Source organism: Schistocerca gregaria, chromosome 4 (assembly GCF_023897955.1).
Source record: "Schistocerca gregaria isolate iqSchGreg1 chromosome 4, iqSchGreg1.2, whole genome shotgun sequence".
NCBI classification, from domain to species: domain Eukaryota; kingdom Metazoa; phylum Arthropoda; class Insecta; order Orthoptera; family Acrididae; genus Schistocerca; species Schistocerca gregaria.
In genome coordinates, this window is record NC_064923.1 from 540,063,668 (window position 1) to 540,079,175 (window position 15,508).

The window sequence follows — 15,508 nt, forward strand, 5'->3', positions numbered from 1 at the left end:
TGTCACAGAGTGACCGACGCCCCGCGCGGAGGTTGTTATTCGAAATGCACGAACGTTTGCCAAGCCCAACAATGACGAGCATTTAAATACTGAAGTGAAAAGATATGACTGTGAGATGGAGGAGTCGACCGACGCGGGTGAAGTAAACAAGTATCATTCGAAAATAGTGATCGAGGGAAGTCTCATAAAGAATAGACAGTTTCAGATCTTTATCACAGACAAAAAATCTGTCCATCCCGTCGTGTTTATAAATGGATTTAGCAACATCCTACCCAGTGTATGGAGCCGTGCTCAAGAAATACAGTACGTGATGTCATTTACAGGGTGTCACCTAACATTACCGCTGAATATATTTCGTAAACCACATCAAATACTGACGAATCGATTCCACAGACCGAACGTGAGGAGAGGGTTGTTGTTGTTGTTGGGATGTTTAAGGGGGACTAAACAGTGAGGAGAGGGGCTAGTGTAATTGGTTAATACAAACCATAAAAAAATGCACGGAAGTACGTTTTTAACACAAACCTACGTTTTTTAAATGGAACGCCGTTAGTTTTGTTAGCACATCTGAACATATAAACAAAAACGTAATCAGTGGCCTTTGTTGCATTGTAAAATGTTAATTACATCCGGAGATATTGTAACCTAAAGTTGACGCTTGAGTACCACTCCTCCACTGGTCGATCGTGTGTGTCGGAGAGCACCGGATTGCGTAGGGATCCGAAGGAACGGTGATGGACCTTAGGTACAGAAGAGACTGGAACAACACATTACGTCCACAAGCTAACACCTTTTTGTTGGTCTTCTTCACTGACGCACATGTACATCACCATGAGGGGTGAGGTACACGTACACACGTGGTTTCCGTTTTCAATTACGGAGTGGAATAGTGTGTGTCCCGACATGTTAGGCCAATAAATATTCAATGTGGTGGCCATCATTTGCTGCACACAAGTGCAATCTCTGGCGTAATGAATGTCGTACACGCCACAGTACATCTGGTGTAATGTCGCCGCAGGCTGCCACAATACGTTGTTTCATATCCTCTGGGGTTGTAGGCACATCGCCAGCCGCGGTGGTCTCGCGGTTCTAGGCGCGCAGTCCGGAACCTTGCGACTGCTACGGTCGCAGGTTCGAATCCTGCCTCGGGCATGGATGTGTGTGATGTCCTTAGGTTAGTTAGGTTTAAGTAGTTCTAAGTTCTAGGGGACTAATGACCACAGCAGTTGAGTCCCATAGTGCTCAGAGCCATTTTGTAGGCACACCACGGTACACATTCTCCTTTAACGTACCCCACAGAAAGAAGTCCAGAGGTGTAAGATCAGGAGAACGGGCTGGCCGATTTATGCGTTCTCCACGTCCTATGAAACACCCTTCGAACATCCTGTGAAGGGTCAGCCTAGTGTTAATTGTGGATTGTACAGGTGTACCATCATGCTGATACCACATACGTCGACGCGTTTCCAGTGGGACATTTTCGAGCAACGTTGGCAGGTCATTCTGTAGAAACGCGATGTATGTTGCAGCTGTTTGGGCCCCTGCAATGAAGTGAGGACCAATGAGGTGGTGGCCAATGATTCCGCACCATACATTCACAGTCCACGGTCGCTGTCGCTCTACCTGTCTGATCCAGCGAGGATTGTCCACGGACCAGTAATGCATATTCCGTAGATTCACTGCCCCGTGGTTTGTGAAACCCGCTTCATCGGTAAACAGGTAGAACTGCAACGCATTCTCTGTTAATACCCATTGACAGAATTGTACTCGATGATTAAAGTCATCACCATGTAATTGCCGATGTAGCGACACATGAAACGGGTGAAAGCGGTGACGATGCAGTACGCGCATGACTCAGTCCACCGGCTCTCGCTATGTCCCGTGTACTCATGTGTGGGTTCATGGCAACAACAGCTAACACACCAAAGGCACCCGCTTCTCCTGTGACGGGCCTGTTATGGACCCGTTTGCTTGCTACGACCGTACCTGTTGCATACAGTTGGCGGTAGATGTTTTGCAATGTGCGGCACGGTGGATGCTCTCTGACCGGGTACCGTTCTGCATACCCCCTGCAGGCTTCAGCAGCATTTCGTCGACACTCGCCATAGATGAGTATCATCTCCGCCTTTTCAGAGTTCGAATACACCATGGTCACAGTTCCTACAACACTACACTATCGCAGACGTCTGGTAACACGGTGTACTACAGTTGGTCTGCGTGCGGAGACGAATGCAGAATAACAGTAGCAGCAAGCGCTACATGCGGACACTGCGACAGCTAGACCAAACCACAACAGTGCACTACAGCCACACTCGTAAACACGGTCGTCATCGTAAACATGTCCCTGCATATGCTGCCCGCCAACCGTGGCCCGTGTTTGTTACAACACGCAACTGTACGTCGGAGGTTTCAAGCGTCAACTTTAGGTTACAATATCTCCGGATGTTATTAACATTTTACAATGCAACAAACGGCACTGATCACGTATTTGTTTATATGTTCAGATGTGCTAACAAAACTAACGTGGTTCCATTTTTAAAAAAACGTAGGTTTGTTTTAAAAAACATACTTCCGTGCATTTTTCTATGGTTTGTATTAACCAATTACACTAGGCCCTCTCTTCACGTTCGGTCTGTGGAATCGGTTCGTCAGTACTTGATGTGGTTTACGAAATATATCCAGCGGTAACGTTAGGTGACTCACCCTGTATACAAGGGATGCCGCATTGTGGGCGACAGAAGCAGCTGACAACTGCACAACCTACGAACAATTTGAGAAAGCAGTTTTGGCCAGCATGCATATAAGAGCGATTGCGTAAAGAAGTTCACAATCCGGAGCCATACTCCCCACGCCTAGGAAATTTAAGGAAATATTTCGAAAAATATATAAATAACGCTACTGGGATGAACAAATTTCAGAAAGAGATCTAATAAGACTCTTAAAGTCGCATTTACCAATCCATGTAAAAGAAAAACTCATACATGTGCCAGAAAATGACATGGAGCATTTTTTTCTGTTCTTGACTTCATTGATCTTATTCAAGAAGACGTAAAGGCAGCATCTGATCAGACTAATTGTGGATACGCTGGAGGAAACAATAAACCGCAAGAATTTGTGCAGAACGGGAGTAATGAGAGGAACCGAAACGGCAATGGTCCACCGTTCAATAACGATACGAAACGGAGGTTCGATGACCGATACGAAGCTGGACACCCAGGAAATAGCCGATGGAAAAATTCCAGAGGTCCATGGAATAACAATAATCACAGTGACGGAAACCGAACCTGGCAACAGAATCGCAGGCCTAGCCCGGAGCGGCAAAACGGCGAGCGATACGATAATAGCAGGCCGATAACACAAAATGCGCCAATTGCGCAACGTTGGCGCCCTGCGCTCCAAACTGTACATCTAGTGGAGGTCAATGACATGGAACGACCTTGCATGTCGACAACCAGCAATCCAACAAACTAAGTGCGGCCGAGATACGCTCTTCATCGTCGGCCGAGGAATGGAGCGAGAGCAATTCGACACAACACGACATACCTGAAATCTATATGCTAAGGTACAATACAGTTGGGGCAGGAGCTATTGACTGAAGCACACACATTTTTAAGAGAACATAATGAAAAGGTACAGGCGATACTAGAGGTCAAAATGAATGACATTGAAGTGAAGGCTATAGTGGATACAGGTGCCACTGTCAGCGTTATGAGCATGGAGTTATTTAAGGTGCTGGGAAGAGAAAGAAATATGCCGACTTTTCCAGTGAATAATTGTAGAATGACTGGAGCCATTAGTGCACAGGGACAGATAATCAAACATCAAGCGCGGGTGGAAATGTGTATAGGAAGCGAAGCCATAGCGTGCTCGTTCTTTATAGTTCTCTGTTTGAAGGTGGCCTGCATCTTGGGTGTAGATTTCTTGAGAGAAAGGGACGCAATTATTGACCTTTCTCTGGAAAAATCAAATTTAATTAATTTAGGTAGAAGAGTGGAATTGCCCATGCTGATATCTGAGGAGGTACTTGTGCCCAGCCGTAATGTGATTAATGTCAAATGTGGGAATCAATGGATACTACATTTATATAATCACTCATTAGGAAGGGATCACTATTATACGGATGTACAAAGTGGTCAATTCAGTGCAAATGAAGATGCACTTATGCATAAAGTGACACAATCCGAAAATTTAAACTTAGCACATCAACGAGATTTAGTACAGTTGTTATCGGACTACACGGAAGTGTTTTCTGACAGACCTGGAATCGCAAAAGGGTATCACAACAATATCGAAGTGAAACCACATGAAACATACTGTCGTGCGTCGTATTCCATTCCTTGGTCCAAGAGAGAGGTAGTAAAAAAAAAAAGACAACCAGCAAGTGGCAGTTAGTATACCTATACTGGACCTTTTAAAATAATCAGAGTGCCACGTGAGTGTAGTTACTTATTAGCAGTCGGGGAAAGTGCGGGGGCTGTACCCCGCAAAGGACGTAAAATTATTCGTACAATGAATGACCAGTAGTAATATATAATGTGTATAGAGAATATACTAGAGCGTAGAAATATTTAGCTATAAGGATATGTTTGTCTTTCCCTTTTTCTAGGATTATTTGTGTTTTTCTCCTTTGAATGATGATAAAATTGATATGCTCTAAATGACTGCACAAAGCTAAACTGATGTCAAGATGCAATAATCTGTTGTGTAAAGATGTTAAGGAGGACAGTCGAAATAAACAATTCACTAGTAAATAATTTATGTGATAGAAAATGGCTCTAAGCACTATGGGACTTAACAGCTGTGGTCATCAGTCCCCTAGAACTTAGATCTACTTAAACCTAACTAACCTAAGGACATCACACACATCCATGCCCGAGGCAGGATTCGAACCTGCGACCGTAGCAGTCGCGCGGTTCCAGACTGAAGCGCCTAGAACCGCTCGGACACTCCGGCCGGCTTATGTGATAGACAACATGTAATATGTTTAAAAAGCTAAAGGATTTGCTGGAACAAGTTTTCTATTATGTGTGTGTAGATGTAAGATATAAGATTTTTATTGTATCCAGAATGACATTAGTCTTAAGAAACCCTGAGATAATTATGGTTTGTAGTTATATTATGAAAGGCAATAATGCATCCAGTAATGTTCTGAGTACACCACTGGAGACAAATTAAATGGCAGTAAACCCAATTGAGGTTACATAAAGTTACGAATAATTAAAGCTCCAATTGGAGCGCGTGTGAGTTGCACACGTAAGAATAGGTAGCCAAAATTTATGAAACCAACCTTCCCCTACAGAAACTACACTGTAGTCATATAGGAACCTGTATATGAAATGTGATTTTGTTTTATAGATATAAGTTATTGAACAATGCGCCTGAATCCGGCTGGGATGCACAAGTAAAGTCTGCTTAAGAATAAAATGGGTGATAACCGGGCAAGTTGAGAAAGGAAAAATACTGGAAATGTAACCATGTATGCAAATGTCACACACTTTTAATGTAAACGAATAACTAAGTTACAATTGTACTGTTACAAAGATGGCATAATGGACATTGTAACCAAAGACCTGTGAGAACGAAAGAAGTATTGTGTAGCAGAGACTGTTAAGATTGCTGCAATACGTCGCGAGATTCTTAATGCCAAACAAAAGAAAACTGTGTCATTGCAGTGTTCATAGGAAAATAAGTAATCCACAAGACACAAACAGTGATCCGTAAAGAGACGGTGAAACAAATTACTATCTAACAGCAACATTTACAGTGTCTGTGAACCGAAAAAAAGGTCTTTGTATGTCAAGGGACGCTGTGGAAGCGCATTGAACTGCGGAGATATATTTTTAGTGTGATGTAGACTTGCGTGTGACGGACGACAGAGTCGTGGCATGGTGTAGGGATATTGTGTGCCCAGTGAAACATGTTGTCATACCCAAACGACATTGTGCAAACCAGATCAGTGAAGGCCTACTGAGTGATAACTACCGCTAATCGTGTGCATTCTCTCCCATGTCAATAAGAATAGTACACTGTGTGTGTATTTGTTCCATGTTTGATGGAGTACCACAAGAAGAGGGAACGCTGGGAGTCTGGACTGCAACATGCGTCTGCGCCAACTTCGACCACGCAGTGGCCGTGGCGTCACGAAGCAGCTGCGACAGCGCCACGCTTCTCCCCCCGTGGCTGTCAACACCGCGGACATCGTCCTTAAGTGGGGGCCGACACGACGCGACGCGACCCGCCGAGCATCGCGCAACAATTACTTCACGCCGCTCGACGAATATGTTATTGTCGATGTGTAACTAAACATTTTCCAAAACTATTCAAATAAAATATCACGGGAAACATTTGTGTGAATACGATTTATGCAAAAGACACTTAACATTTGCTGTGTTTAACTTCTAAAAACATTGACTGTATATAATATATGTAAATGGTTTGGCAGAATAAACCCAGTAAAACCATGTGTTGTGATGAAACTTTGACGATAAAGTGTCGTATGAATAACATTTACAAACTGACGCAATAGGTCAAAAGATTTGCAAAACTGAAGTAATATCGTGACATAGTAAGTACGAGAGAGACGTTTACACAACAAACTATAATATCAATGTATGTGACAATGTTATTATGTGACATTTCATTATAGACTGTTAATGTACATAAAAGTGCTTAATGGAAAAATGGACAAATCCAATTACGAAACCAGATGGGATGGCTGGGCTCCGGCACAGTTTTACCCAGGTTTCCTGTTCGCACCTTGCCCGAATGGGGGAGCCGTAAAAGCTAATATAACCATGAGCTAAGCGATCATCATCCCATAAGTGAAGTATAAGTGTTCATAAACCAAAGGGCAACGGTAGTACAAACGTTAATGGCAGCATTGTGTCAAATGTGTCAATGTGACGTTCTCTGCCAGCCGCATCCAAAGTGAAAATTAAAAGAACATTTCGATGTATAATGCTCACTGTAACAAATAATTTATATGTATTTCTCTTAACCGAATTTCAAAAGGACACTTTATTTTGTGAGTAAAGGGATAATTATGAAGTTTGCTATTATAAATGATTATTCAAAGAGTGTGAAATACTATCTGTGGCGGAGGATGTGAAAACCGCCACAGAAGAAACAATATGTAATAAAAAAAACGACAAAGACTGTGCAAGAATTAGTTAAGATATAAATAGGCAATATATTGTAATAGAATCGCTTGTCTTCTACACGGACTGAACGGGAGAGAAACCGGTGACGTTGCATTAGGCTCTTAAGTAGTTTTCATTTGTCATAAGTCGATGATCGACGTCATTTGTAGCTGGGATTGTAAAAGGTGTGTAAAGATTTTAACTGTATCTGGTAAAATATATTTATCTAGTAAAATCTGTTTGCCATAATTACTGTAAAGTTCGCACCGGACATTACCCATTTTATTTAAGAAATTTCAGCATTTTATTGGATATCGCTGGCGGTGTGGAGCTGTGCCGCGAACGAGCTGTCTGCAGCAGCGGCAGATTTAAATATACGATCGCAATAACGACCACATCCTAAAAAGGGTACAGGTAGAGGTGAACGAAAATAATGAAGTGTTTCTTTTCACAGCATTCCAGACACAGAATAAAAGGAGATAGTAGATTCTATCTTGTGCATTCACGGGTGGATACAAGCTGCAGCTTTTGTTAATTTTCATTCAAAAAGTGAAAAGTGTGTTTAAAAGTGGATAATTTTTCAGGAGAGCTTAGTAGTATAAAAAAGAAAACATTTTCATATAGTAAAGATAGCCTTATGGTTCAAAGCTAGTCGGGGTATATCCAGTTAAACAAAACTCCACTGCAACGTGAAAATGTTTGCTAAGTTCGATGGAAAATAATATTTTCATTCTTGCACAAACAGCTTTAGTACTTGAATAAAAGTAAAAGTTGAATAATTATTTTCGAATATTCAAAGAAATTCATTTTTATTAATCTGCAACAGAATATTTCATACGTAAAGTAATAATCACAGATCCAAAATTTATTGCAACCTTTCATTTCTCATGTTCATACATGTATATGTTAAGTTCAATCTCAACGGTTTCCCAATCAAATTAAACGCAAAAAGCAAAGAAAGTTTAAAACCAGACGGTCAACTCCCGAATAATTAAAACAGACAGAATCGCATTAAAGATGAAATATTATCAAGATCTGACTGAATGTTTATGCAGCTTCTTTACGATAGTACTTCTTTACAGACAACTTCATCACCAATAAAAAACCTGATTTTGCTACAAATGTTGTCTGCAAGGCCATTAATCTGCAAAATGAACAGCAAGGGTCCCACACACTTCTCTGGGGCATAGCCGAAATTAATTCTACATCTGACGAAGACCCCCCCCCCCCCCCCCCCCTTCAAAATAACATAGCATCCTCCTCATCAAGAAGTCCTCAATCCAGTCACACATTTTACTTGATACCCCATAAGTTCGTATTTTTGGTAATGTTCGCAGGTGTGGTACTGAGTCAAGCGCTTTTCGGAAATCAAAAAATACAGCGTCTACCTGATTGCCTTGATCCACACCTTTCAGAATGTCGCGTGAGAAAGGTGCAAGCTGGGTTTCGTTTCTGTAGTAAGAGAGATGAATGACAGTTACATTTAGAATTTACTAGTGGGTGCGCGAGAGACCAACTGCTGAAGAGGCTGATGTTTTGAAATGTGAACTTTCAGTTGAAATATAAAGTGTTGGCAGCAGCTAGGATTTATTTTGAGGATTTTTTTTTTTTTTTTTTTTGCAGTCACTCATTCAAAAGCATTGCGAAGTATTTAAATTTTAAAGGAAAGAAAAACAAACCTTCATTCGTTAAAAATAGATGGTAGAGCACTTGCCCGCGAAAGGCAAGGTCCCTAGTTCGAGTCTAGGTCCGGCACACAGTTTTAATCTGCCAGAAAGTTTCATATCAGTGCACACTCCGCTGCAGAGTGAAAATCTCATTCTAGCGCCAAATACTTCAATTTCATTAGAGGTTGGCATTGCAATATTGCAATTAATTAAATACTAGAGTTGATCACAATATTTCTAAAGAATTTGCTAAAGAAATGAACTGATACACACATGTATCCAAAGATTATATTAAACATTTATTAGTAGCGTGTACGTTGTCTTAGTAACGGTTTCTATTTCTGGGATTGGATATCAGATTCTATTACGAAAATACTTTAATTCTGACACTTTTCAATACTTTAGGGATTTGCAAGTAATTGATGTTATATAGATTTTAAAGTCTTAACTATTATCATACTGAAGCTCATATATTAATGTGAAAAGAGGTATTTAATTATTTGATGTAATATTGATATGTGCTAACTTACGTATATATACGATACATATATTGAGATAATTCTTTACAGAAAAAGACGCTCCATTAGTAGTGAGTTAGCTTGTACATTCATTCTGTTGTATGTTGGGCCTTTTTGGTGATTCATTTGATCGAACGTGTGCTAGTGCTGTGAGGTGTACGATTACTTATTGGTGTCATAGTTACTCGTACAGTGTTTCTAGGAAACTGTGTTCTTCTGAAATTTTGAATAGAATTTTAGTGCTCCTCTCCACGAGTAATTATCAAACTCATTTAATTTATAATGTTTTATCGATTTTCTCGTATACTAGAACGGAGAGGTGCCTGAACGTTTTTTATGGGTTAATTACGTGGACACTCATAGGTTGCAATTCCGTCACAGTGTATATGTGTTACAGAGTCTAATCGACAGTATCGGATTCGACATTTTTTCAAAGGTTAGTAAGTGCGATTAATTAAATCATTCGCCAAACATTCTTAGCGACATCCTTGAAAACTGAATCCCAGAAGAATGGAACAGATTTTAAAATCTGATCGTTCTAGAAGCCCACAGCGTGGCCTGCATTACGCAGTGCCCGGTCAGGGCAGACTTATCAAACTGTAGCAGGCTAGTACAGCGTTCCACACACCGTTCTTGAACTGCACGTAAAGTACTTCCGATATGCAACAAACCTCGCTACGGACTATGAGAATGGCCGGTATAGAAGTTGGACGCTAGCGCTTCACCATACCTCCTTCCGGGTCGCTCCGAAGATGGCTAGTCGATTACACCCGAAATGTCAACAGCTGCAAAAGCTTGGTTACGGCTGAATTTTTCTCAATCATGTAATGCTCCTTCAAAACATGAAGCTTTACTATGTCAATTTGTAGTGACAAAAATTAAAATAGAAACGTACTTCGATGTACCACTGCAGAGTGAAAATTCATTCCTTATTCAAAATACAAAATCAGTTCGTCTGTAATTTAGTAAAAAATTGTTATATGCTTCTGTAATTAGTGGATTTTCTAGTTGCTTTTCTTTTTTTAGTGGACTTAGAACGATGTCTTACTACCTGCCAGTCTCCCGCCCTTTCCCCCGAGAACGAAATAAATACGCCCGATGCTACACGTTTTTTGTGCTTTGTCACTATCATATGTGAATATCGAGAGGGGGAGCGATGTTTATTTACGGTTACGAGGCGCGTGTCAGCGCATAGGGGTGGCATGTGGAGGGAGCGAACTGCGTGTAAAAAATATGGCGACAAATACGCGCGACAAAACATCACCGGCTCCGTCCCGGAATATTTAGCGAGGACGCTATGTGCCAGCAACACGATGAAATATGGCAGTCCTGCACTGCCGAGGGGTGTCGACTCATGGTGTGTTAGGCTTCCATCAGTGCCACACGCAAAACGGAGGAGCGCCTAATGGGGAATGCTTGTTACTGGGGGGAAACGATTGTCTTCGCCAGCACGACGCGTGCTCTTTCAGCTTTCTCATTACGACTATTACTTGGAAGTGCGCGAGTCGCAACAGCCCGGTTCTTTATGCAGTTATCAGGCAAGCTTCTCAAACAGCAGGTGTCATGAAAACAATTCCTCTCAGAAGGACGCAATCAAAATTACGTAAATCTGGCGGCTACGTTCTATATCAGTGGCCTACAACCTGCAGCTTGCTTGAAACCCGCGGATATTCAGTGTTTTGGTTAGAGGACTGCGTGGATAAGGAACGTGATAGCTACATCCGCATCGCATCCACGAGCGCATTATTCTCTTATACCACAGATGATACAGAGGGTGATCAGGAACAGTCTGAAAAGCTTTTACTGTGCAGCGGGGCTATTCCACTCATTTCAGCAGTATGCCCTCCATAATTTGACGTGAAAATTCTTAAAAATTCTGTCAATGTGACTGAAATATAGTTTTTTAGTTGTGAATACATTCCAGTACACATAGGTCGAAATTTCTTTACACGAACAAAGTATCAAACAAACAAGTGAATAAGACAGAAATTATGATATATAAAAATGGCGGGGACATTCCACCCAGCCAAGAAGTCAAAATCACCAGGATTTAACGCAAGTAAACATTTTTCATCCTTATTCAGCCGCTCAAATTTCGTGAAAGAATGTAGCGCATTGCTGGAACTTTCTCCAGAGGAACTGCCTGTAACACTTGTTACTGAATGTTTCATATCTTCCTCGGACCATGAGGCATTTAGCTTTTCCTTTTGTATATACGGAGCACTTGAAAATAAATAATCTGACTGAACGGAAATAGACCCTGGTGTACAGGGTGAAATAGTCCCATGTGCAGACACTTCGAAAGTCGCGGAAAATCAGACCTTTGTGGAAAATCATCATCGTCATAAACTAAAGTCTGTGCCTTGTCGATTTAGCCACGTCTCTCTCTCCATTGTCATCCTCTTCAATTCTTCATACGATTTTATCCCCATATCTTCTTCGATGTTATTAAAATACGTTGCTCTTGGCCTGCTTCTTGGTTTTTTCCCTAAAACTTTTCCTTCAAATACATTCTTTACGAACCGGTTGTGTCTCATTATGTGCCCTATCAATTTTTATTTTCTTCTTCCTATATAATTTGGCTGCGTTCTGTACTCATTCACTTCTCTTAAGATATGTTCATTAATTTTTTCTATCTACCCAGCTTGTTTTCGTCATTCTTCTCCATATCCACATTTCCACTGCTTCCATTCTCTTTTTCTCTGTCTTTCCCAGAGTCCACGCTTGTGTAAAAAGCCAGCACCATTTGATCGACGCACACTACATAACTTGTGCTCTTATAGAAGTAACAATGAGAGTTTAAAACTTCACGTTATTGTTTATGGTTTATGGTGTCAGGGTATATTCTTTAATTAGGGTAATAATCCATTACAATTCGCTTCCCCTAGAGCTTGTTCTTCTGCCCTGTCAACAATGTAACAAAAAACATGTTTACTACAACCACATGGGAATACATAGTTATAACGGCATCCACTGAAGGTAAAACGACCCTAAGTCTGTGAGGAACTAGACATCTGCCGCAACACTTCTTATTTCAGGCGGATTATCCCCGTGAGCAGAGCAGCCCCGCTTATACCCTAAGTGTGTTGCAAGGAAGGCTGTACTGAGAAATTACTGTTAAGACAAAATTCGCTACGTTCCATCGTTTCCGAGTTATATACCATTGAAGTTAGCCAATCAGGTCGTCGTAAGCGCAGATTCAAGCAGCCTGTCAGTGTCCGCCGAATGTGTTTGTCGTTCGGGTTCCTCAACCTAACAAGCGTAGCTTTTTCTCGCCTAGCTTAAATTTATCAAGTTCGGAAAGGCGCATTTTAATTGGTAATGAGCATTTGAGCAAGCGGTAACCCATCGACCCACAGATGTCTTTGCATTACCATATTTTAGCCCGTGCCAGCGCTTGAACTGACACACGCAGTGACCTGATTGGCTGACTTCATTGGTAAACAATTCGGAGACGGCGGAACGTATCGATTTTTTTTCTTAACAATTTTTTCTCAGCACAACCTCCCTTGCAACAACTTCACAAGCTTTTCAGACTGTTTCTGACAACCTCGTAGACCGTGTACTACAGTGTTACATTGAAATCACCAGTCCGTCAACTGAGCAGTGGCAACAGCCATTGGCAGACGACTTTATCTTAACTGCTGCATTGTCGGTAACGGCTTCTTAATCACAGTGGTGAAATCTTATTGAACGTTTGATTGCACGGAAAATTAAGTGGAAGCAAGTAATATGTCGTTGCAAAGGTAAAGATACTGTATTTGTTGTTGTTGTTGTTGTTTTTGTTCTTGTGGTTCAAAAAATGGCTCTCAGCACTATGGGACTTAACATCTATGGTTATCAGTCCCCTAGAACTTAGAACTACTTAAACCTAACTAACCTAAGGACATCACACAACACCCAGTCATCACGAGACAGAGAAAATCCCTGACCCCGCCGGCAATCGAACCCGGGAACCCGGGCGTGTTCTTGTGGTCTTCTGGTTTGATTAAGCTACCCATGCTATTCCATCCTGTGCAAGCCTCACCATATCCGAATAACTACTGCACCCTACATCCTTCCGAATCTCCTCATTGTATTCATCTCTTGATCTCCCTCTACAATTTTTAACCCGCACACTTCCTTCCAGAATTAAATTGGTGATACCTTAATGTCTCAGAATTTGTTCTATCAACCTATCCCTTGTTTTACTCAATTTTGCCACAGATTTCTTGTCTTCCCAATTCTACTCAGTTCCTCATCATCAGTTATGTGATCTAGGCATCCAGTCTTGGGCATTCTTCTGTAGCATACGCATTTCAAAAGCTTCTGTTCTCTTCTTGTCTAAACTGTTTATCGTCCATGTTTCATCTCCAAACACGGCTACTCTCCAGACACATTCAGAAAAGGCTTCTTAACACTTAAGTCTACGCACAGGGTGACAGTTATTGAATTATATGAAATAAAGTCGTCATAATTTTTGAACGAGTTCCGTTAGGGCGTTCAAACTGCACGGTTGGCCATGGAGTAGGATGGGAATTAATATGGAAATTAGTATGGTTTGGTTTAGCGACAAGCCGACTTTCATTTGGATGAGTTCGTCAATAAGAAAAAATTGGCACGTTTGAGGCTCTGAGAATCTGCATTTCACGATCGAGAAGTCTCTTCAACCTCAGCGGGTGACTTGTGGTGTGCAATTTAGAGACACAGAATAATTAGTGCGATATTCCTGATGATACGGTGACTACCGACCGAACGGTACGTGAAGGTTTTGGAAGATGATTTCATCCCTATACCCAAAACGACCCTGATTTCGACAAGATGTGTTCATGCAATGCGAAGCTCGACCCCATCGAAGCAGGAGAGTGATGTCCTGGAGGGGACCGCATTCTGGCCCTGGGATACCCAGAGGCCACTGTCATGGGCCTCGATTGGTCACCATATTCTCCAGATCTGAACACATGCGACTTCTTTTTGTGGGCCTATATTAAAGACAAGGAGTACAGCAATCACCTGAAAACCATTCCTGAGCTGAAAACAGCCATTCATGACGTCATCAACAGTATCGATGTTCCGACACTTCTACATCTACATCTACATCCACACTCCGCAAGCCACCTGACGGTGTGTGGTGGGGGGTACCTTTTGTACCTCTATCAGTTCTCCCTTCTATTCTAGACCCGTATTGTTCGTGGAAAGAAAGATTTTGGTTATGCCTCTGTGTGGGCTCTAATCTCTCTGATTTCATCCCCATTGTCTCTTCGCGAGATATACGTACAAGGGAGCAATATACTGCTTAACTCCTCGGTGAGGGTATGTTCTCGAAACTTGAACAAAAGCCCGTACCGAGCTACTGAGCGCCTTTCCTGCAGAATCTACCACCGGAGTTTATCTATCATCTCCGTAACGCTTTCGCGATTACTAAATGATCCTGTAACGAAGCGCGCTGATCTGCGTTGGATCTACTCTATCTCTTCTATCAACCTTATCTGATACGGATTCCACACTGCTGAGCAGTATTCAAGCAGTGGGCGAACAAGCGTACTGTAACCTACTTCCTTTGTTTTCGGATTGCATTTCCTTAGGATTCTTCCAATGAATCTCAGTCTGGCACTTGCTTTACCGACGATTAATTTTATATGATCATTCCATTTCAATTCACTCCTAATGCCTACTCCCAGATAATTTATGGAATTAAATGCTTCCAGTTATGACCTGCTATATTGTAGCTAAATGATAAATGATCTTTCTTTCTATGTATTCGCATCACATTACACTTGTCTACATTGAGATTCAATTGCCATTGCCTGCACCATGCGTCAATTCGTTGCAGATCCTCCTGCATTTCAGTACAATTTTCCAATGTTACAACCTCTCGATACACTACAGCATCATCCGAAAAAGGCCTCAGTGAACTTCTGTTATCCACAAGGTCATTTATACATACATTGTGAATAGCAACAGTCCTACGACACTCCCTTGCGGCACGCACCTGAAATCATTCTTAATTCGGAAGACTTCTCTCCACTGAGAACGACATGCTGCGTTTTGTTATCTAGGAACTCTTCAAGCCAATCACATAATTGGTCTGATAGTTCGTATGTTCTTACTTTGTTCATTAAACGACTGTAGGGAACTGTATCAAACGCCTTGCGGAAGTCAAGAAACACGGCATCTACCTGGGACCCCGTGTCTATGGCCCTCTGAG